General features: G+C 31.6%; 1 protein-coding gene across 2 annotated transcripts in view; it reads left to right on the plus strand.

Moving 5' to 3' along the window:
• The first annotated feature begins 472 nt into the window (after positions 1 to 472).
• Positions 473 to 25,700, plus strand: part of LOC142318976 (protein GDAP2 homolog) — a 322,594-nt gene continuing 297,366 nt past the window's right edge. For both annotated transcript variants that reach the window (XM_075355719.1, XM_075355728.1), the window contains exon 1: positions 473 to 622. The gene's annotated coding sequence lies outside the window, so the exon portion shown is untranslated. The remainder of the gene's footprint in view (positions 623 to 25,700) is intronic.

Below are 25,700 nucleotides of genomic sequence, written 5' to 3' on the forward strand. Positions count from 1 at the left end.
AAGTTGGTTACTCGGCTAACATTTAAATTTTAGGTATTTAAAAATGTGTAACTGAGTATAACTTTTTAAATTATTGACTATAGTTACCTATTAATTTTTAAAAAAATTGTTACTTAATCCTTAATTTAATTTTTTTGTTCACATTTGTATTTTATTGCATTAATAATTCTTTCACTGATTCTGTTGGAAATGTTAACAGATACAATAATTTATAAATATTGCATCCATTCGGCATTTTAATATATACAATAATTGTTTTAGTAAAGCAATTATATAATGTTTGCTGTTATAACACACACACATATATATATATATATATATATATATATATATATATATATATATATAAATTCGATAATTTGTTTGAATTAAAATACAACTTATACATTTTCAGAAACAGGTGAATTTATGATCGAAAATTCAGTACGAATATGTACAATAATTTATTTATCCCTACTGCCGTTATCTTAACCCTTTATCCATGCGCAGAAGAGAAGAAAGCCTATTAACGTTTTGTTCTTGCAGTCGCGGACGTCAATAGAAAGAATGATTAATACTTTTTCGATGATTATATTAATATTATACTCGTAACTACAATGGAAATGTTAGTTTACAAATGGACGTAAGTTTTTGTTGCTTTGTTTATTTTATAAGCTTTATATTATTGTCTAAAAATTTGAAAGGGGAATTTAACGTTGAGTAGAAGGAGGAATTAATCTAACCTGGATGGTACTAAACGTACCACACAGCCTAGTTACAGTTAGTTAAATAGTTCGTTATTAATTGGTTATTTGCCTTCCTTCGTAATGTTCTGATAAAGTAAAGTAATTCATATGTTTTGTACGGTAGTTTCTTTACCAGTTCTTACGGTCGATTATATTTGATGTTTTAAATTATGTAATCGTAGTTAGACAGGTTAGAGTAATAGTCAAATTTTGAATCAGGCAATTGATGAATGTTGTATAAACTATAATTTGCTCAAAGTTAGAATAATTATTTATATATATATATATATATAAATAATCAGCGGAAAATAATGTTACTATTATGTACTGTGTTAATTAAATAAGTGAAGATGTTTAAAGTAATGACCTAATGTATAAATCTGCTGAAATTGTTGCTTTTTGTGTTTGGTAGTTATTTTTTATGAACATTTACACACTCAGTCCATTATATCCTATAATTTAGTTGGTCTGTTAGAATTGTGTGAATTATTTAAGTTTATTTTTCCATATTTGCATAAAATTGAATGAGTATAAACAAAAATGAGATTGATCAATTCACTATACTTTTAGTGCTGATTTTTAGCCTATAGACTTTGTACTATATATAATGAGCATGACGAAACCCTTGAAAAAAAAAAAGATAACGTGTTTACTAAGAGTGACTTTGGGAAGTTCTATCGAAAACAGATTCTCTAAACCCCACATTAGTTCATAATCTCCAATCTGACTCATAATTTTACTTAAGAAGATAATTTAAAAAAATTTATGCAACTGATGAAGTCTATGAATGTGTATATAGGATAGTATAATACCCTGTTCATATATATAAAATCAGGATTACTAATTTATATATATATATGAATATATAAATTAGTAATGCTGACTTAGCAAATACAGGGCTGCTAAATTTTCAAAAATATTAAAAATATTTCTTTTTAATAATTTTACACCGTTTTAATGATTCTTTTAATGCAACATTTAATAGTCTTCTTCCATTCTATGTGATTTAGTGACTTGCCTTGATTCCATTTCAAAGCTTTTAAACAATTCTTTAACTGATAGAATAATACATATTTAATATAATTAGAGTTTGTGTACACTGTGGAAATATGACTCTTCAAAAATAATTTCTTGGAAAATAAAAATATTGTTGGGATCCATGTTAGTTTTAGGTACAGAAAAGCTACTGTTAATTTTTATTCACTTGGAATAGAGAAAACTTAGGTATTTTTTTTGTTTATAACTGGCAATTTAAATATAAACAAAAATTGGTGAAAAATTGGATACATTAAATCTATCAAAGCACTTGTGACTAGGAAGTTCGGATAGATTTTTTTTTTTAAACATGACAAGCTAATTTTAAAAATGTGTGTTTTGCGTTAAGTAATATTTCATAGAAAGAGTAGTGTAGTTTGAATCCTTAGAAGAAATAAACTTGATTATTGTATTGTAGAGATAAATTATATGCTAGATTCTTACATTATTGTCTAATAGAAATTAATAAAAGCTTCTAGCAGTTAGAAGCTTATAGATTTTTGAAGGTAAAGAATGTCATATTTAAAAAGTTAATTGATTTATTATCGAAGTTAGTAAATTTTATTATAATTTACTGTTTTGAATGTATAAATTAACCAACCCCATTATAAATGAAACCTTATATTCATAATTTCCCAGACTTCTTAATTATTTGACAATTTTCTTAATTATTAAAATCATCTTTACCGCAACAAAATGTAGTACAATATTTTGATTGAAGCAAAAAATCGTAAAACTAGATTGACATGTATTGCAAATATTACAATCTTGTATAATCGTAAACAAAATCAAAGAAAAATTATCAATATATTAATATATGAAATTATAATTTAATTTCTTATTAATTGATACCAATATCTAACTAAATAATACAGTATTTAAATTAATAACAATTAAAAAGTAATAAATTAATGTTAAAAAAGTTGCATTCCTTTCATTAATGGGTATTCCAATTTAATTCAACAAATTATCAGTGCATCACTATTTTTGATTATATTTGGTATATGATAACCCACCTTGTAGTGGCTAAAAAATATTTTTTTTATATTTAAAAAAAAAATTTTTCTTGAGTAATAATCGATTTCCAAATTCGTCAACAGGTAAAAACAGCAGTTTTTGTCACTTTTTCAATGATCTGCAGCATTCTTATTTTACATCATGCAGAGGGTCAAAAAGGGCCTATTGGAAAGAGAAAAGATGGAACTTCATCTTGTGCAAACAAAATTCATTTTGTTATGTAACCAAATCTTCTAATGTTTACTGAAGTTACATTTACAGATTGTTGCTTTTCAAATTTTGGGCCCAAAATAAATAATGAAGGACTTAAGGTAATAGGCCTGTTTTTTTTACCTTTTAACTCTTAGGTACTAGTAGTACTTATAAAAAAAAAATTGGACTGTTAACAAGTGTCCTTCATAAAAAACTGGCACCAAAATGTAAGATTTTGAAAATGTCTCATTTTTGGGGCCCAAAAACCATATAAGGGACAGGTGGCCAAAATCTGAAATGTTTACAGCAGAGTAACTGCATTTTATGTACTTTAAAACCATATAAAATTTATTTTGTTATTCAAAGTGGTTGAAGAGTAATAAATCAACTGCTAAAAACATTGTTCCTTCTAACTGTAAACAACCCATCCAATGTGTTTTTTTTTTCAGATGATAAAAATTACAACCAAACTGATTAGAATGAATAAATAGATAATTAATCAATAGTCAATTACAAAATGATAAATAGTCAATTACAGAATGACAGATGATAAAAAATTCAAACACATTAGCAAGTTGTTCAATTTACCTTATTTTACTGCTGCTAATGGAAGTTATGAATAAATCTTACACTTTTTGATAATAAACTTAACTAACATAACTTAGTGCTCCTGCTATTTCTTTATTGAGTAGAACTTATAAGTCCTCATTCATCTTTGGTGTAATGTTGTGTCCCCTTCCAATAGTTGATAGAAAAATGTTTTTAGCAGTTGATTCATTACTCTTCAACCCCTTTGAATAACAAAATAAATTTTATATGGTTTTAAAGTACATAAAATGCAGTTACTCTGCTGTAAACATTTCAGATTTTGGCCACCTGTCCCTTATATGGTTTTTGGGCCCCAAAAATGAGACATTTTCAAAATCTTACATTTTGGTGCCAGTTTTTTATGAAGGACACTTGTTAACAGTCCAATTTTTTTTTTTATAAGTACTACTAGTACCTAAGAGTTAAAAGGTAAAAAAAACAGGCCTATTACCTTAAGCCCTTCATTATTTATTTTGGGCCCAAAATTTGAAAAGCAACAATCTGTAAATGTAACTTCAGTAAACATTAGAAGATTTGGTTACATAACAAAATTAATTTTGTTTGCACAAGATGAAGTTCCATCTTTCCTCACTTATTTGTGATATTGTTCACTGTTGATAATAACCAAATTTCAGTGCTCTAATGTTGTACTTCATGCTTAAAAATCCAAATATTTGGGTAATATTTCATTGAAAATGTAAAAGTGCTGATAAATGAATGGACAAAAATTAACATTTAAAAATCCTTACTAGAGATTTAAAAAAAAAATTTACATTCTTTTCATGCCAGTAATAAAATTTAACTAAGGATGATTAAGAGTAAGTTTAGTTATTTTATCCTGAATAATTGTAAATTCCACTTATGTTTTTTTTTATATGATATTTTCGGAAATAATGAATTTTTTTGTATCTAATGAAAAATTCTAAACTTGATCGGGATTTGAATACAGAACCTTCCAGTTGAAAGCCAGATATGCTTCTACTTGGTCATTGAGATTGGTGGAGTGGTGTATTGTAGTATACACTACTATGACGAATCATCATAAAATTTTATAGTTAAGATTATGGGAAACAATCACAAAAAATGAGTTTTTTTTTTGTATGTACATATTCTTAGCTATATGTACTTACATAAATGCCAAATATTGGATTGAAGTATGGCATGAATGCCAAATAGGGATATACAGTTTTATATATATCTACTATAATAATATAAAGAGGAAGAGGGTTTTTGTTTGTTTGGGATAAACAAAAAACTACTTGATCAATCCAACCAGATTTGTACCTGTGTTTTTTGGCATAACTGCAAAGGATTTTAGATATATTTCATCTTTAAAAAAGAAGTGTATATATATATATATATATATATATACTTTTAATAAATTAAAAAAAATTCTATTTATAATAATGGGCTTCCTGTAAGGACTGCTTGTGAGGCTAGAGTAGTGAGGTGATGAAAGCACCTCATGGGAGGCTAATCAACAATCACCATCAACTGGTAATAAACGGGGTACTCATGGGGTGCTGTTTGGGAGGTGCAATGGGGTGCTCTTATAATATCTTTACAATCGTCAGAATTTCAAAATTCGAATGGGGTATTTGTTAGTAGGTTGAAGGCTAACTTTTACATGCTTTGGGTATATGCTTGATCTTTTAAACATGATATCTGATGCATGCAAAAGTTAGCTTTCAACCTATATATATATATATATGTATAAAGTTTGTCTATTTGTTATCGCATCACACGAGAACCAACTGACCGTTTACTTCCAAATTTACAGGATACATTCATGTTATCCCAGGGGAAGTTTTAAGCCATCGACCAAGTCGTAGCTCCCTTGAAGGTTAGGATATTAAAAATATTCATTATTTCTTTGCCCTCCCCTAAAGAGGATGAAGTTGTGAATTAAAAGATATTCATTAAGAAAAAAAACATTTATTCATTTACTTTATTATAGTTCTGCCACCATGGCAGAGAAATAAGTTATGCATTTTTTGTCGTTAAAGGTATGTGTTCTTTAGTTATCGTAGCTTCTATTCTATTTTTAGTAATTAAGTTTCTTTTTTATGTTTCTATAAAGCATGAATACTATAATTAAGCCTCACATGAGCCTCGGGGTCCAGGTCCTGGCTAGATAGGCCGGCTAGTATATAAATATAATTTTATATCAAATATTTTTTCCACTGTATTGAATTATAATCTAATCAATAATAAAATCAAAACCACCAAATAAAATTCATTAAAAAGTAAGAGACATCAGCTGTAGCACTTTCAAACTCAATACTTCATTATCCGTAGTTAAAATTATAAACTGCACGTAAAAAATGTCTGCTTATAGTGCTTTGTCACTTACTGTTAAAAACTCTATTCCATATCATGGAATATCATGGAGTATTAATATGTCATCAAATGATGTCATTTAGCACTACATGTGGATAGTTTTTAAAATTATGTAGTTTATAATTTAAATTGCTGAAGATGAAGATTTATTGATTTGAAAGTGTCACAGTTGGTAAGAGTATCTCATACTTTTTAATGTACTGTATTTAATGGTTTTGATTTTACAATTTTATGTAGTGCAACCACCTTAATTTCATATGTAAGAAAAATTGAATTAACAGCTTCTCTAAGCACTGAGCTGTAGAACACTATTCATGTACATTACATCAAGAACACTACATAGTTTACAACATATACCCTTACACAACTACAAAACAACATTCTACAGTATTTTTTCTTACACGTACACTCAGTGATGTTGTGACACCTCATGAAACATAACCCAAGGTGTAAACTATCAGGCCGATGGCTGAATGGCTCTATGTAGCGAGTCTCAAACGATGTCCTCTGGGCACCTGGGCAAACCCAGTTGTATTTATCTCTAGCTCCAGTATGTGTGTGTTGTGCTGGAGTGGATCCAGGGTGGGTGTCTTCCCCTACAGGGGTTGGGATATGCTGGAGTGGTCCATTATATCGCCGGTACTCATGGGACCAAAATTTCAAGTCCACAAATAAATTTGATGATAGTTGGTGGTCCATCTGAAAAAACCACCAATTGTTGTCTGGTGAAAAGGCTTTGGTAAGCTTTGTTTGACAAGGATAATAATCCTGCAGAAGAGACTACATTAAATTCTAAAACATCAAATATAAAATATTCGCTTTGTTGTTCTTTGGAATAATCAGGAAGGTGGCTCCTTCCATAAGGTCTCGCCTTTCCTGATTAACAAAGTTGTAACTGGTTCAAGTGGTTCTCCGAATAACATTGAAAAATTACGAGACAGAAAGATTCTAATAAAAACTTTTAATGATGACCAGAGCGTCTCTCTTTTACGTCTCAGCAATATGGGTGGCATAAACATAAGTGTGATATGCCACAAGACCCTAAATACAAGCTGGGAGTAATTTTTTGCCGTAACCTTCTGGACATGGATATAATTGAAATAGCTGATGAACTTCATAACCAGGAAGTTGTGTAGGTGAAATGAATAAAGAAATGACAGAATGGAGTGGAAGAATCTACACCTTCCCTTATATTAAGTTAATTTAATGCTTATTTAACTATATTAATCTTCTGGTACCACCAGAGAAGATTAAAGTGGGTTACCTGTCAGTTCGGGTGCGACCTTTCATCCCCAACTCACGATGATGTTTCCAATGCCAAGAGTATGGCCATAACACAATGTCTTGTTCAAAAACTTCAATTTGTGTTCAGTGTGCCAAAGAAGGTCATAGTGTCACTGATGCCAGGAGGAAGAAAAATGCACCAACTGTAGGGGTGCACATTCAGCTTGATGTTGAAATTGAAGAGAAGCAATTCTAGAAATCTGTACCAAGCAAAAGCTTTCTTTCCTACCTGGCCGAAAAGAATATAAAAAGACACTTAGCTTTTGAAACCTCGTTAAACCAGATGTCTCTTACTGAAACTATTTCTAGTAAATGAAGATGAATAAGAAGTCAGTAGTTACAGCTAATGAAACTAAAATTAGTGGGATCCCTCTGAAAGTTCCTGTCCCTAAAGTTTTTCCTTTGCGGACTGGAGTAAATACAGCTGGTGGTAAGCCACCAAAATAAGCTACTTTTTACAGAAGCCTGCACAACCACCTCCTCTGGGATGTCGTCTGCAATTTCCCATTTATCAAAATCTTCCCCATCAATACCATGTTTATTGGAGGATTTTAGTAGAGGGAACTGGCCGACCCCAGGGCATCGGAGTATTTTAAAACAAATAATTTGAAAAAGAAAAACCGACTCGCCTATAACTAATTTTTCCATATATTTATCTGTATTTCTGTATCTAGCTACCTTTATGAGCATTATTCAGTTGGAATGTTAGATGTCTTTGGTCCCGCATTGAAGATGTTAGAGTGTTGATATGTGCACATGAACCAATTATAATGTGCATCCAAGAAACGCATCCATTACAGCAAATGTGGTAACGCACAGAGGCTATAGCTGTGAGAGACACAACTGTCTTGTAGACAGTAGAGGAAGGTGGTGTTGCTATTTTCATGTTGAATGAGGTGTTGGCTACAAGGATACCACTAGCTACCCTCATTCCTACTGTTGCTGTAAAAATCTCAGTTCCCTTTAAATTGCATACCTGCAATCTGTATCTCTCACCGAACTCTGAGTTCAATGCTCTAGAAATGTCAGATCTTGTGCAAATTCCATCGCCGTCGTTATTAGTAGCAGATTTCAGTACCCACTATATTTCCTGGGGTTCATCTTTTTGCTCCTCTTAAGGAAATATGATAAGAGTGAGACAAGACTTGGACCTTTGTTTACTGAATAATGGGTCACACACATTCATGTCCTTATTGTATTGGTTTGCTTGGCATTTCTCCTGCCACCACCCTATTTGGTCGCCCTAAAGCATAAGACCAAATGTCTGTGCTGCAAATGGCAACTAAGCCTTGAACAGTTTAGTGACCAGTATCTTAACATAGCTTCTAGAGCTTACCTAACAGCATGAGTGGAATAAGCGCGGTGCCATACACCACCGGCTTGTGTCCCAACTGCTCACTTGTCATATATTTGCTAAAATGAGTAGGCGCACCCGTCAACTACTAAAAATATATGACAATCATAATAAAATTTATTTTGTCAAGGCAGCAATTCACTGCCACGCCCAGGTTGCTGAATGCCAGCAAGTACCTGTCTACCATTTTATAGTGCTTGTAGCCATAATAATTGGCTGATGTTCAGCCATACTCAGGATTCTTTCCACGGTAATGCAGGAAGAGTCTTTCCCTTAAGCAAACTACGGATGCCAGTTGAACAAAGCAACCACCTCTACAAATTCCCACACGGTTCGACAATATGGCTCTCGTCATATTGACTTGCTGCTTCTGAGTGGCCAATTTTCCCCTTGACCTCTTAAGTTCCAGGGTGTCCTGGTCTCCCCCCCCCCCAGGAGCAGGGCAGTCAAACATCAGGTGTTCATTTGACTGGACCTCCTCACAGACGCACAGCTCATCGGCTGCCAGGTAGAACCGAAACAGATATTGGTTCAAGTTAGCATACTTGGTGAGCACCTGCGCACCCATTGCCCTTAAAAACGAGCTTGAGGCATACCATCCCCCCAAATCCTGTATAAACTTATACAAGGATCTTCCTTTAGTCATGGTGTCCCATTCCAGCTGCCATGCTTCCAGTGTGAGGCTCTGCAGCCTCTTCCGCACGCGGGAGATGGGCAACTGACTGAAATTTATATCCAGTGAATTGTGATCACCGTTCTGCTCTGGTACTGGCCCAACTCAAAACCACATCGGAAATACCTTGGCTTCCCAACCTCCTTGCAATCTCCACATGACTGCCTGAACTTTCACCACTAAATCGATTGGGAGAGCCTTTTCCAATACTCTGGTAGCCTCATAGGAGATTGTTTTAAAAACACCAGTGCATACAATTAAGGCTCTGCACTGGGCACTCCTTAAATTTTAAAGAAGTGAATTTTAAAGAACTCTATTCATATCCAATCTATGCACCCAAATGGGTGTCTTGTAAGAGGTCATGCTTTCGAAGACATCTCTGTACACCATGTACATTTGACGGCCTGACAACCCATAGTCTTTCCGAGCAATTTTCCTAAGTTTGTGCATCACTGAGGCAGCATCCGCTGCTACTTGCCTAATGTGGTTGCTAAACAGCAATTTTTCATCAAACAAAACACCACTCTAACTCGGCTGATTACACAGCCTTTATATTTAATAGGGTGGTTACGACTACAGTAATTCGTCTGCACCCTTGAGAAGCATAAACTTCATCTTGAGCATAGAAATCTTTAAATTTTGAATGTCCATCCAGCCCTCTGCAGTTGACAAGGCCGGCTGTGCTCGGTCTTCTAGTTGTTGTGAATTGCCACGAACTAAAAGGAGACTATCATTGGCATATCCTTATTGTATGGTACGTTGGACAACATCGACTTCTCCAGATGGTCACCAAATTTATTCCCTTGTCTTAATTGTTCTGTCTGTGATGACTTTCATGGTAGTGATCACTGGCTAATTATTATTGCTTTTGGTGTCAACCAGAAGGTGAGCAAAAGGCCACGGAGATGGATTGTTGAAAAGGCTGATTGGAACGGTTGTCATAAAGCCTTCCCATCACAGTATGACAATGGTGCAGATGTCCTTGATCAACTTTCATCTTTTACATCCATAATACTTGAGAATTCTGATAGATGCATCCCACAAACATCGGGAAACCCTAGACATCCTTCTGTTCCTTGGTGGAACAGAAAAATGCTAGAATCAGTTGACTGCAGGCGCTCTGAAAATTTAACCGCAAATTAACAAATGAACATCTAGATTTGTACCATCAGGCGCTAGAGCAGTACATCATTGGGTATTCTTAGATGATAGGAGAAAGTCATGTAGGAAATGGGTGGTCACCATCTCATGCACTACCTCCACGTCTACTGTATGGAAAAAAAATCTGTGCAATTTGTGGATCTCTGAAAAAATTATTCTTTGACTCATTCATGAAGGAGAATTCCTTGCATCACCTTCTGCAGTGACAAGTAACTTGGAAGTTTTTTTTCGTTTGGTGTCCCTCACCTCAGCATACATACAGTAATGAATTTCAGAGGTATAAATTACAGATGGAAGTATTATTGTTAAACGTTGGTGATTCAGTCGGTGAATTAAACGCTCCATTTTATTTAACAAGTTGTCACATGCACAAAAATTCACATGACACCCCCCTGAATCTGACAATATTCGTTTCAGTATGCTTGCATACCTTCCTAATCTGGTGCTACAGCACCTATTGTGTATTTATAATAGTTTATTCTGCTTCCAAGTCTTCCCTTTTTCTCATTATAAGCCATTGTCATACCATTTTTTAAACCTAGTAAAGACAAAGCAAGCCTCTCAAGCTACCACCCTATCTCCTTGACAAGTGTTTTTTGCAAAGTAATTGAATGGTGAACCACAAGCTTACATAGTACCTGAGAGACATGGTCTTTTATGTCTAGAACAGTGCAGTTTCTGCCAAAGACGTTCTTCCATTGATCATTTAGTGTCATTGGAAACAGCTATTCAAAATGCTTTCCTACTCCACCAGTGTCTCGTCACTATCCTCTTTGATATCAGAAAGGCGTATGACATAGCCTGGTGACGTGGCATCCTAAACACCCTTAATGAATGGGGAGTTAAAGGCAATATATGCATGCTTTTATTAACAGTTTCATAAATGACCGAACTTTCCAAGTTCATGTTGGAGATACTGTATCAGGTAGCGTTATCTTGGAGAATGGAGTACCTCAAGGAATGTTTTAAGTGCCACCTTATTTTCTATAGCCATCAACAATATTACTAAATGTGTGCAGCCACCTGTTTATGTTCATTATTTGTTGATTTTGCTATATATTACGTTTCGTTCCAACAGCCACAATAGAGAGACTACTACAGTACACTATATCTCACCTTGAAACTTGGTCCAGGGTTACTGACAACCTTTTCACCTGAGAAAAGAAAATGTGTAGTCTTTTCTTGGCTGCAGGACTTTCCCATTCCACAAGTTTTTCTCAATGGAGAACTAATTACTCTCTTTCCCAATACCAGGTTTTTAGATTTATTTTTTGATAGCCACCTTGCCTGAGTCAAACACATCAAAGAATTAGAAATAAAATGTAACTTTTAGATATGCTGTGAGTTCTTAGCCACACCAATTTTGGAGATGATTGGCCATGTGTGATATGTTTCTGTTATTCCTTAGTTCATTCCCATTTAGATTATGGTTGTGTTGCCTACTCTTCAGCACATCATACCATGCTTAAAATGCTGGATGTTGTACATCATGCTTTTCTTCAGCTTGCCACAGCTGTCTTTAGATCCAGCCTTGTAAGCTTACTTGTGACTGCAGTGAGTCGTCACTTTGGGATTGATGGAACCAGCTTTTAGCATCTTATTTTGCCCGTCTCAAAGGACAGTCAAATCACCTGGCTTTTGACTTGGCCCTTGGGAATCCTAATTTAGGGGGAGGTATTAGGACCATCCACGTTTTACTAAACCTGTAGGTGTTCGTACCAAACGCCTACTGCACCTTACAAATGTTGACACACCCATTTTTCCAACGTATCCGTGCTCATAACCTTCATGGAGAATCAACCTTATACATTTTATGTTTGACCTTATGATATACAGTAAAGAATCAATACCACTTAATGTTTTCCAGCAAATGTTTTGCTATATTTTTGCCAAGATAAACCCAGACACAGTACTATACACTGATGGATCAAAGCAGAATAATACCCTGGGTTGCGTGTTTGTTGTCAATGATAGAACCTATATCTTTGGTTTGTTTGGTATTATGAGTGATTTACTGCTAAACTATACACTATAAATAAGGCTCTGAATATAATTAACCCCAGTTACTGAAATATCCTTATTTACAGTGACTCGTGTAGTGCTCTCCAAGCCTTACAAAACTTTTTTCCAGACATCCTATCATAGAAATCTACACCTCAATCGGTGAATTGAACCATTGCAACACACAGTGAGTTTATGCTGGATCTGTAACCATGTGTGGATTCGGGGTAATGAATGTGCAGATTCCGCTGCCAAAGATGCATGTATTCAACCCTCTTTCATTATTCATGTTACTACATCTGACTTTATTAACTGTAAAACTCACACTTTGTGCAAAGTGGCAAGATGACTGGATTACCACAATAGACAACAAACTTCATCATATCAAAGATACTGTGTTGTCATGGGATTCCTTCCACAAGAAAATTCACTGAGAGAAAATGGTTCTCTGCTGATTGCAAATAGGACATGTGAGAGCCACTCACAGGTACCTGATAACAGCGGAAAATACACCACTATGCATAAGATGCAACTGCCACTTAACTATAGATATGGCACAAGGATATGTGCCATATCCTTGTAGATTGTGTACGTTATGTGGCCTTACGTTGTAAATTTAAATTGCCCAGAAACATTTGTCAAATCCTGGGCACTGACAAGGAGGTTTTAAACCGGATGTTGTTATTTCTCTGACAGATCACTTTAGTACATAAAATTTAATATTGTTTTTACTAGTTTTTTAAGTTTGTTTTCTTTAGTGTTTTTGTTATCTGAGAAGGGACCCTTACACTCCTTAAACTTTGTTAAATTTTATTTCTTTATTTAAATTTTATGTTTTTTCCTGTTTGTTTTATTTTTTTTGTTTCATTTTAAATGTATTTTATTATTATTCTGACTGTGATTTTAGTTGTAAGTTTTTTGTGATATTTTAATTTTGTTACCAAAAAATAAAAATAATAAATACCTGCATTTTAATGCAGGTTTTTTTTTTAGCTGTGATATTAGTTGTAGTTTTTTTTTTTAATGTAAATTTAATTAACTGTTTTCCATTTTTTTCTTTTATGTATTTTACTTTGGGTAATGATAATGCACAAGCATTTTTTGCCCTCAACAAAAATTAAAAAACAGCTTCTGATTGAAAGAATGAATTAATCCGTCTGGTTTTTTCTCTTCATCAGAGTATTTAATAAAATTGCCAATAATATTTCTACCTTTGATATGAATACACGGGGTTCTCATATTTGCAGATTTGCCCTTACTTATGATCTTAACCATTGCCAAATAAATATTAAAAAAATGAGACGAGTGATTGAATAACAAAAATGTGTAGTTATGAAAATACAAAACTATTTAATTTTTAATGACAACCAGAGATTACTTTAATTAAAACCTTTTTTTTTACTTATATCTTATAATCCCTCTATACTGATCTTTATTGACACAATGTTACTGTTTACACTGTGGTTTCAGTTGAATTTATCACTGGTGGTTTGCTTTTTATTTATGAAGATACCTGTTTAGCATGTACATTCATTGTGAATTGAATCTTTTGATTTAGTACGTTGTAGTGTGTTATTTGTATTATTTTCAAATATGTTTAGGTATGGTATTGTGGGCATCCACTTAGTTGTTCATCTTCACAGCTTGTTTATCCTCATTAATACAAAATAAATCTTGTATTTACAGTTTTAAATGATATTGCAATACCAAGAACTGTGTCTAACTTGCTTTTTATTTGGGTAGCTGTTTTTCCTTTAAAAAATCAGAATTTTAATACTACATGAACTTCCTTTATATCTATTTTACTAAAATCATTGAAAGCATCTTCTTTAGTGAACAACTGCCGTAACAAACTAATTAACATACTGTACTGATATTTAAGAATTAATCATTTTAACGGTGGAAGAAAACAAGCTGACAAAAGAATGTTCATACTACAGCCATCTATGTGTCATTTACCATAACTTATCAAAGATTCTGGAGAAGTTTTTTTCATACAAATTTGCTCAAGTATAATAAATTCTAAAAAAATTTTTAAACAGTGTTGGGAGAAGTTTAAAGGTTTGTTGGGATATGTCCTGTTTTCAAATTCTAGATTTGTTCTCATTTGTTAAGGAAAAATGTAGATGTGTCCAAATACAGACATAACTAGGTGTTCTGTATCTATATAAAGACAATCTAAATACAGATTGTATCTAAATTATTAAAAATTGATGTCTAAGTATATTTTTTTGAAGAGATTTTCATTAATTATTTGAAAACTAATTGTGCACGTATAATATCAGATCTGTCTACTAGTGTTGCAGAAATGTAGTGTTCAAGACAGATTGAAATTTAAGAAAAGTCAGTAATAACCTTGTAAGTTGCTCATGTCATTATTAAATTTTTATTCCCTAATGTAAAAATATATTAATTGGGCTCATAATATGATTGAGGATTCACAAAAGAAAAGCTTATTATGTCTATTAATTTGTTGCTTCATTCTAATTGATTGTTTCTTTTGTGGCTGTTACATGTAAATTACAGAGATATAAGATGCATTTGTCAGAGTTTTCTTTGAAGGGAATGATATTTACCATGTAACCAATGCCTGTGAATTTCATTCTTCAACAGATTAAAGGTGTTACTTGTAGGTCCAGATTTCTGCTATATATTAGTGTGCTTTGGTAGGTTGATGAGGAACAGTGCATTTCGGCTAAGGGAAGAAGACATGGAGTTGTTGTTATGTCTGATTCATTTTTAAGAGTGATTTCTGTCAGGGTTGTCTACAACCATTGTAGTTACGGTAATAAGTATATGAGAAGTGGCTTGAAATGTAATGAATACTGAAATCTAATGGGAGAACAAATGTAATGCACAGAGCAACAGGTGTTGCCCTGTTGTTGTTTCATAACCCTACTTCTAATATTCCAAAACTCTTTGACCCATACTTCTCATTTTCTGAAAAGTCATCATTATTATGCAGTTGAGTACAGCTGTGTCAACACATCTAAAACAGTGTGCAGGGATTGAATTTTTAACTGCGGGAAAAGTGAATGCTAAATATTCATTATCCAAAATCAGTATATGGTGATAAAACTGTTCATCAAAGGACTTTAATTGGGAAATATGTTGTGCATCAGAAGCTGGTTAAGTGAATATTGAGGATGAACCTTGCTGTGGTTGATCAGTTTCTGACCGATGAGAAATACCAAAAGGAGGTGAATGAATCGAATGAAAGTGATCATCACATCATACAACGCATTGTCACCTAGAAAGGCAAATTGGGCAACCATAAAATCTGTTTGCAGTTGATGCCATATAAAGTAACATAAAAGAACAAATAACAGTGAAAGAAATGTGAATAGTTTTTGAAACATTATCGTGATGAAGGGGGTGATATCCTTTTCAATATTACGCTGGGAGTTGGAACTTTGGTGCATCATTACAACATGAAGAAAAACAGTAGAGCATGGAATACTGCACCATGATTCTGGTTCGCCACAACCAAAAAATTCAAAATGCTACTCTCAGGAAAAAAAGTGATATATATATACAGACGTTAAAACACCTTAGGAGATGTGTGGGTAGATTTTGATAAACCATGAGCCAGTAATTCTGCAACACAATAATACTTAGGCAAATTTCATCATGGATTATGAACTAAAGGATGCAGTGAGAATGTGGATCAAAAAAAGATAGCCAGCTTTCTTTTTTTTATAGTCTTATGTTCTTTAAAATTTTGTTTTATTCCATATTTGTTTCATTTGACTAACTTTTCATTTGCAAGTTATCAGCAACTGTGCATTATATTTCAGACATCCCTTGTACAAATTGCCCTGACTTCTCAAACGGTTTTCTAAGATTGAATTTTTTCCCGAGCTAATAATATATCAGTGGTTACTGACTTTTTTAATATGTTTATTTCTGTTATTGTTGTGTGTAATACTAGTTGATAATTAGAATATGAACTGTTTAAGAAAATGCATTGATGATTCACTTTTACATCTTTTGTAACTGTTTAGTAGAGTGCAATAAATGTTTTGTTAGAAAAGGAAAAAATTTATCTGATGGTATGATATCTTTCTTATGTAGCTTATGTACCTAAAGCTGTAGCTGCAGTGGCGTTAATACATAAGTACCGTAAAAGGTTTTGTGAAGAAAAGGTGGTTTGATAACAGATTACTGTTGAAGAACTGAAATTTATTATATAATTAATAAAACAGCTAACTTTTTTCATTAAACTTATTTAATTATTGCTTTGTAGAATTTATTATAATTACCATTCTTTATTTAAGTTATTAGTAATAAAAAACTGAACATAATGCTTCACTTAGCTTCTGTCTGTTAAAAGTCAACATTTCTTTTTTCATTTTTCTTCTTTCATCATCATACTATTTTGATAATTCCCTTATTTTTAGGTATAATTTTTTTGGGGATATGCAGACAGTAAATTGATGAATTAGTTCACCACAGAAGCTTGTACATGAGAATGGGAATGTGAAAATGGAAATTTGTATCATACGAAAAATGCTGTGCCTGACTGGGATTCAAACCCAGAACCTCCATATGAAAGGCTGAGATGCTACCATTTTGCCACAAAGATTGGCTATACTCGGACTTGAAAGTTGTAGTATTATTTCATTATCAGAGTTTTACTTCAGTTGGCAATTTAATGAAGTGCTTTAAAATATTATTTTATAAAATTGAAATTAGTGGTAATGAAACAAACAATTTGACATCGTTTGCACAATATAAACACAGGTGGTTTCTGTGTATAACTTTAATAAATAAATTATAATTTTCAAAGATTTAAAACAGCTGTATAAGCATAGAATAACATAAGTATCTAGGTCTTTAACTATTTATTTATTACTAGTCATCCTTCATGTTTCATAAAATAAAGTAACAAGTTTATAAAAAAAAACCTATGTTGTATGTACATATTTTTTGCAGATATGTAAAGTATATAGAAAAGGTCTGTTATGAGAAAGATAATCATAAAAAACAGTTAGAACTTCAGGAGTCAGGAAGTATATTTTAAAGGATTTAGTGTTTAAAATTATTTTAATCAGTCAGATTTTTAAACAACAAAACTACAAGTAGGACTATAAAATTATTAAAACTACTTTTTACCTTTCACGAAGTATTGAGGTATACCATGTAACTAAATTCATTTCAGTTTTATCATAAATTTAAAGAAGGATTGATGTTTTTTCCTTTCAGTGCATAGTATTCAATTTTTATTACATAAATGTCCACAGCTTGATATCATTTTGATATTCTAAGTATTTTCATGTGAAAATTCAAGAAAATTTGTTGGAAAAATTTTATAAAAGGCATTACACCCACTTTTCAGAGAGCCTGTTGTAATCAAGTTTAAAAGTATCCTCTTCCCTTTTTATCATTTCTCCATATTCCTTTTCTTATTTTTAACAAGTTGCAAGTTTACCAGCTTTGCATTTTCTGTAAACTATTTTTTCATACAGTCATTGATTTTTATTTACTTGTCTGTATTTTAAATATAAATAAAACTAGGAAATGTTAAAATTCATTTAAAAAAGATTATAAATCATACTTATAAACTAGTTTCAAGAAATTGAAAAACTACAGGAATTTAAAGAAGAAGAAATTTTAGACTGAAATATTTTCAGAAATAAAATAAAAGATTTCTAGAATTTTCAGGAAAAACCATGGAAGAAAATTTTTCCAAAAATAGAGGAACAAAGTTAGCCAAAAAATGAAAGAGTACTGGCAGAAAAGAAAAAAAAAGTCAAGCAAATCTGTTTTTTTTTTTTAATTCAATCCATAAATGGCCCAAAAAAACAGAATTAAGAAACTCTACTAAAAGATAGTACTTTTTTATTCAAATTTTGATTTTATAAGATCTTTGCCAAATTTAGCTATTATAAGTTTATAGATTAATGGAGTGAGGTTTAAATTAAAATTTAACTTCAACTCTTGAGATTTCATCGGTTTTACAGCCAAATATGTTTCTGGTTTTTATGAAAATTTGTAATAAGGTGTATTGTTAAATAGAACATCTAATGTGTAACAATTTTTCAAAAACATTTATCCTTATAATGGTGACTAGAGATTTTTCTTAGGCAGGAGTTGATGGAGAAGTGCAATAGAGTACAAGTTTCCATCTCATGGTTTCCTCTTGACTTGACGATGCTATCTATACGTGATATCATTCATCATTTCCAGTTTGCCTTGAACTGGCTGCATGTTGGATACTTCTTTCTTTACATTTTGCACCATGTCTAAGCTTAATATCTGTTTCTGAGACTATATACCTGCTATTCTGCAGTATTGTCCTTATTAAACATATCTTATTGTCATGTTTTATTTGTTCAACAAGGATATTGAGAGATAACACCCTTAAAAATTTGTTACAAATACAATTTATTACTGTTAAATAATTTATAATTTATTAAGTAATTCAAATTAAATATAAAATTAATGTAATAAATTTTAAATACCAAAATACAATTATGATTTACTATACACTTTATGTATAGTAACCTACTATACACTAATACAAATACACTAATAAACTATACACTAATTTTGAGTTAACAGTAAGATAACATAAAAAAATGTACAATTCATAACATTGCAAGTATTATTTACTTTTACTGTTTACAAAATAACTACCCTCCAAGTTGTAAATGAATCGAATAATGTCACTTTTATTTCTGTTCATAAATAACTCGCTAAACAGCTCTTATTTTCAACTACTGTCCAAAATGGAATACTAGTGATGCACCCTTATCTTGTTTGTTATCTAAAACTAATTCCGAATGCTCCTGCACACTGAACTAAAAAAACTTGAAAAATGCCACTCCGCTGGTGCCTGATAAATTTATATCTCTTGATCTGCAGTACCAGTACCCAACCTTTCCTTTTGATTGTTCAGGTGTAATAATTTTATTGTTCTCACACCTTGTATGCTTTCTATAAGTCCTTTCCTAGAAAGTATCCCTTGTTGTTTCTTCTAGATTCTTTCTTTTCTCTCTCTTTCTTCTTTCTGGAAGCTTCTCTACCATTACATGTTCCTTCCAGAAAATAAACATTATTTTTATTGTTCTTTCTTAAATATATCATACCTCAAAAAAAAAACCCATGGTTAATGTAGTTTAATTCTCTCTTTGACATGCATTAATCAGCGAGTCTGGCATCTCTGAAAACAGTTTTTAGCAACATTGCTTATGTAGAGTGTTGGGAAGTGTTGGTCACAGTTAAAGGGTAATTCAGGAGATTAAAATAGACAAAAAAGTTCATGTGGGCAATTGTCCTGTCTTGCTTCATTTTACCTCATTCATCATTTTGTCTCATTCATCATTTTGTGTTTTTTCAATAAAGTTGTGTATCTTAAGAATAGATGAGATATTTTAACAAAATTTGTTCTCCTTGAACTCAACAATATCTATAAAATAAATAAATTTGAAAATGTCACCTTTGAAAAATTAGAAAATGGCAGTCATTAAAATTTTTTAATCATTAATAACTACTAATATTAAATTTTACCAAATTATTTTTTATTAGATTCATTTCATTTGTTCATTTCAGTTGATAAATAGCTGAGGTAAGCCTGAAACTTTTGAAGTGATCCTGAAAATTATGCAGTCTGACAATTTTGTGTCCGATCTCTTATTATAGTTTAATTAATGATGGAAGTGAGTTTATTGGATTTTGTTATAGGACTTAATTTGTTAAATCTGCATAAACTGATTGATTGATTCTGTTATTGAACAACAAGAGATAGTTGTTTCAAATTAGTGCAACATTCTAATTTTCAAAATTCAAAAAGATTTATTATTTTCATAGAATATAATTTTGAATTAATATGTAAATATTTTTAGGTATGTACAGCTGATAAGAAGAACAACCTTAATAGTAACATATACATTAAAGAAATAAATTTTATAAAACTTCATCATTCTGGTTTTTTGAACAATGTAAAATATTTTATATGCTTTAATTTTGTTCATTTGGAATTGTACAGTTCTAGAATTTATCTGTGTTATATATCAATTAGTTTCTATTTTTATAGTTACTGATGTAGTTTTTGAAAATTTTTGGAAAAGCAGCATTAAAATTGATAAATACTACCATTGTTTATTAAATGTTATCGGTTTTCATGTATTGTGTATATTTAATTTTGTTTTTACTCATTTTGATTCTACATATACTGCTTAAATTATTAAAAAAAATTGTTTGAAATTTTATAATGCTTCATGGTTATGTTACTGAATAGATTATTTTGAAATTACCATTTGTAATATTTAAGTTATTGAATTGAGAAATTTTTAAATTAGACATTTTGTAGAATTTTAATAATAGTTTGTGATGTCGGTTGACAGGTGTGATTCATAGCTAGAGTAAAAGAAAAAGTAAAAAAAGTCTCATTTGTGCAATTAAAAAGTATATTTTGTATTTTATTTGCCGGTTTTGTTTTGAAAACCTATTTTAACCCTTAATTGCTAAGATGGGTGAAAATTCACCCCCCCCACTGAAGGAAATTTGGCTCCCATATGTTGGCAACACTGTATATAACGTTCTCCTTCTAGGTATTCTCTTGATTGGCAGTGTACAGAACGGTTACCAGTTGTTTGTGCATTGCTCTGCTGTATACAAAAAGTATACAGTTCGATGTTCAAAATGTTATAACTTCGTTTGTTCTTAACACAGGAAGACAATTTGTAAAAGGTGCTAAGTTACAAAAGATGAATGTAAAAATCATTTATGTAGTTTATGGTACCTAATTTTTAAGGACTTATCATTTCTAATAATATGTTAATATTCTATATTTTTATACTCATATATATTATACTTTTTATACTTATATATTTTTAAACTATATATAGAATAAAATTATTATACAAAAAATTAAATAAAAGTGCATTCTATATTTTTTTCCCCCTCTAAAGAATGCCAAATCAAAATGTGGCAAAAGTAGACTTTTTGTTTTTTGTGAAAAAACCGCATGATAATATTTTGTTAAATATTAAATTATATCACCGAAAGATACTTTTTTAGGCTGACAATAAAAAATAAATATTGAGAAAAAAATTTCTAGGTGAAATTTCACCCATCCTAGTAATTAAAGGTTAAAACATATATAGATTAGAGTTTCTGGGAATTTTCGGTTATGAACATATTGAATGATTTGGAACCAAAAGGTGTTTTACTTAATGAACATAATGACTGATATTTACACCTGTTTTCATGTCTTCTTCCCAGTACAGTCCCTTTATAACTGTAGTGTCTTTACGTCTTTATTTTCTGCTGCTTGAGAACATTTTCCTTTGTTATTTTTTGCATAGTACTTTTAATGTTTTCTGTATATAATTTAATGCCTCTAGCAATAGATCCTTTTTTCTGTGAATCCAGAAACTGAGTTTTCTGAGTTAATTGAAAAACTGTGAAAACAAATTTTCTAACGTTAGAACATTTGTAGTATATTTACTTTGATAAAGAAAAATTGAAGAAAATATTTTACTGCAGAAATGCAGTAAAATAATGCAGCTTGAATGAAAAAAAATTTTTATCTCCATTATCAGTTGGAGATAATTTTTTCTATATTGTACTGGGCACAATTTGATAACATTGCATTTTGTTTATCTTAGTAATATAGAATTCTAAAATTAATCAACTCTGTATGAAAGAGCTTGTTTCCCGACTTTTAATCTGATACTAGTATTTTTGAAAGATAATTACAGTGATAGATTCTTGGAACATATTAAAACCCATTATAAATTATATTGCTCCTGTCAATTATTAAATAATGTTCGTCTTGTGTTTTATTGTTTAGTTAATACATAGTTTCATGCTAAATGTTCTTTTGTTTTCAGTTACTGTGATTTAGGTTGAAAGAATAAAGTAACATACAGTTCTGTAATTTATCTTTATTACTTAAGAATTATATTTTATTGCTCATGAATTGTATGAGTGCTGAATCCGTATGTTAAAAGTAGATTAAATAAAAATCAGAACATATAAACAGTCATGCAATATAAATCATCTTATAAATAATAAATGCACCATAATCAATATGGAAAGACATTAGAAACTCAAGAACCTTCAAATTATTTATGTTTTCTGGCAATTTCTGCCTTTAAATTTTAATATAATTAATAATAATCTCTATTTAACTCGTTAATAATATTCTTCATAATGAGCCATTTTAATGATCATAATGGAATTTGTATTTTTTTAAATGTTAATGTTTAATAAACAACACATTTTAATGTGAAAAGTTGTATTACGTAATTAACTGTAATCAGGTATTAAGAAAGCATTTTTAAGGTGTGTCCATTTTATTTAATGATTTAATAATAAATCATTAAATTAATCATTTAATTAATAAATCAAAACAGATTATGATATTTGTGTTAGTGCGTGTGCATGTGTGTGTGTTCGTGCGCGCAGAGATAAAACACTCTACTTTTTTATTGAGATATGTTAAAAACAGAAATTTCAAGTAGAAAGATTATTATTTATAGAATCTTATTTGGACAAGTAAGATAATTATTAGACCGCCTCTCTCATACAAATGTCAACTCATCTTCATGTGTGATAGCATGGATGACTGCACTGTGTATCCTGCTTTCATAGACGAAGCTATGGTGACTGCGAGATTACCGTTATAATTGATCACTATTCTACCAAGTACCAACCCGCTTCTGAGGAGGATAGATGAGGTAGAAGGTAGGGCACTCTAAATCCTGGGAGTGAGAGATTGCTCCCAAAGGAATCATTCAATCAACTGTATTATGATCCAAAAGCCAACAGGAAACCATTGCTTTAAAGTTCCATGGGGAATCCTTAATAGTATATGGCATGGCATGGATCTTACTGTAAAAATATCTGGAGGTAAACTCTTTCTCACTCAAATCTCTGGGAGGGGAATACAGTAGAGTTACTTGAATATGAAAAAGGTCTAAAGAAGGAAGGACAGACAAAAAAAGTATAGAGGGTAGATAAAAAAACAAGAAGAAAAATAAAAACCATTAAGAATCAAACATCAGATTTCTTAAAGCTACTACAAATTGGAAAACTTGAGAATGCAAAGAATGACATGTTCAAAAATAACTTAGACATACTTGGTATGAGTGAAATGAGATGGAAAGGAATTGGAGAGATATCAAGTGGGTATTTCCAGTTTTACTTTTCAGGGGCAGAAAGGTGTGGTAGTAATGGAGTAGGTATGATTATAAATAAGAAACTGGTAGGAAAAGTATTAAAGGTTGAGTGTGTTGATGAAAGGGTGATGATGATGATAAAGGGAGAAGATAAAGATATTGTAATAATTCAGATGTACATGCCAACCACTTAGCATACAGATAAGGAAGTAGAATAGTGTTACGCAAAGGTAGAAGAGTTAATTAGCAAAGTAAAGAAGTGGGCATATATAGTGATTGGAATGCTGTGGTTGGATAGGGAAGGGAAAAGAAGGCATTGGGAAAGTATGGTTTAGGTACATAGATTCTGCATGGAGAAGGAATTAAGTGTTGGGAAACACCCTGTTTGAACATCATAAAAGAAGAAGATATATGTGTGGGTATTACAAATGAACAGAAAAAAAATCAAATTGGTTATACTATGATACGACGGAGATTTAGAAATTGTTTAAAGCAGTGTTTCTCAGCCTGTGGGGCGCGCCCCCCCGGGGGGGGGGGTGATAACACTAATCAGGGGTGCGAGCATATTGAAAAAAAAAAAATCAATTTATTGAAAGGAAAGCAAAACAAAATACATTCTGACATAATAAATAATAAAATACACATTTACACTGATATAATACACTTAAATATGATTGTATCAGTACTGCACAATTTGTTTAATAATTAATTTATCAATACCAAATTAAAAACAAGTTTAATAATTATTAGTGTGGTTCCCTTGGGCCTGTCTTGCACAGCAAAGTTTTTCGAAGGAAGGTTTAATATTGGAAATAGATATTCTGAGTTATTTTTCTATATTTAGCTGAGATCTATATTTTGTCTTCAAATCAGCCACCAAAGAAAATCCAGTTTCATAAAGGTAAGATGTAGAAAATGGTAATAGTATACAAAATGCTCTTGTTTTCAGTGCAGAAAACTCATCATCGATCCCTGCCCAAAATTCAAAGAGTAATTTATTACTAAACTGTCTTTTGATTTTGCCATTTGCTGTAAAGTCTAGAAGACTTTTTCTTTGGCAGTTGAGAGCCCTTCGGAAGTATTGAAATGGATCCTTAAAGCACACATAACTTCCTACCAAGTTGTCGTCAGCAAGAAAATACTTTTTAAAATTCTTTGCAGCATGGCTAAATGATGTTCAATGGTTACAGAAACAACTTTCACATGTTGTTCTTCAGCCTTGTGAGATTTAACACATTCTCATTTGCAAACATTTCTAAGTTTTCTTACTTTAAATTTCTGCTCCATAATTCCAGTTTTCTACAGAAAGCATTAAATTTATCACTTGTATCCAACATATATGTATTTGTTCCTTGGAGTTGAAGATTTAAGGTATTAAATTTCTTGAGTATGTTGACCAAGTAGCTCAGTATCATCACAAATAAACCACCTCAAAACTTCTCATCTTCTGGTTGGTTTTCCTCTTCTAGAAAAATGGCGATTTCATCTCTTTAATTCATAAATATATAAAAATTTCCCATGTGATAACCATCTGGCCTCACAATAGATTTGTAACTCTCAATGTATTGCACCCATGTCTTTACAAAGTGCAGAAAAGATTCTTGATTTTAGGGGTCTCTGATTTACTAGTTACAACCATTGTTAGCACAGTATTCAGACTAGGACTCATTTCTTTGAAAGCCAGAACTTCTCTGTAGATCATGCAGTGTGTCCAGACACACTGTGGAGATTTTTGTTTTACAAGTGCTTGTATACTTTAGAATCTTTCAGACATTGAATGAGCACCATCTGTGCATATTCTGATGCAATTTTTCCACCCTGTGTTTGCCTCTTAAATCATTTAACAAGCAAATAATGAGAGTGCTATTGGTTTGCAGAAAAGTAGTTCTTCTGCTACTGACAAACCATCACAAAATCGAAAATAGGCAATGAAATGAGCATCTTTGTTGCCTCATCAAGCTGAATTTAAACAATTTGTTGTGAAACTTCCCAAAAAGCTGGTCTGTTCATCTTCAGCTATGGGCAACAGTATCATTTGATAGAGTTATGCACTGCAGTTTGACAAAATTATCTCCAAACATAGTTACTACAATCTGAGATGCAGCTGGTAAAATAAGCTCTTTATCATTGGTATGAGGTGTTTTACATCTATCTCTTTTATATGAAACTTTGTAAGAGGCAAGTAAAACTTTTTCATTGAC

Source organism: Lycorma delicatula, chromosome 1 (genome assembly GCF_047948215.1).
Source record: "Lycorma delicatula isolate Av1 chromosome 1, ASM4794821v1, whole genome shotgun sequence".
Taxonomy (NCBI): domain Eukaryota; kingdom Metazoa; phylum Arthropoda; class Insecta; order Hemiptera; family Fulgoridae; genus Lycorma; species Lycorma delicatula.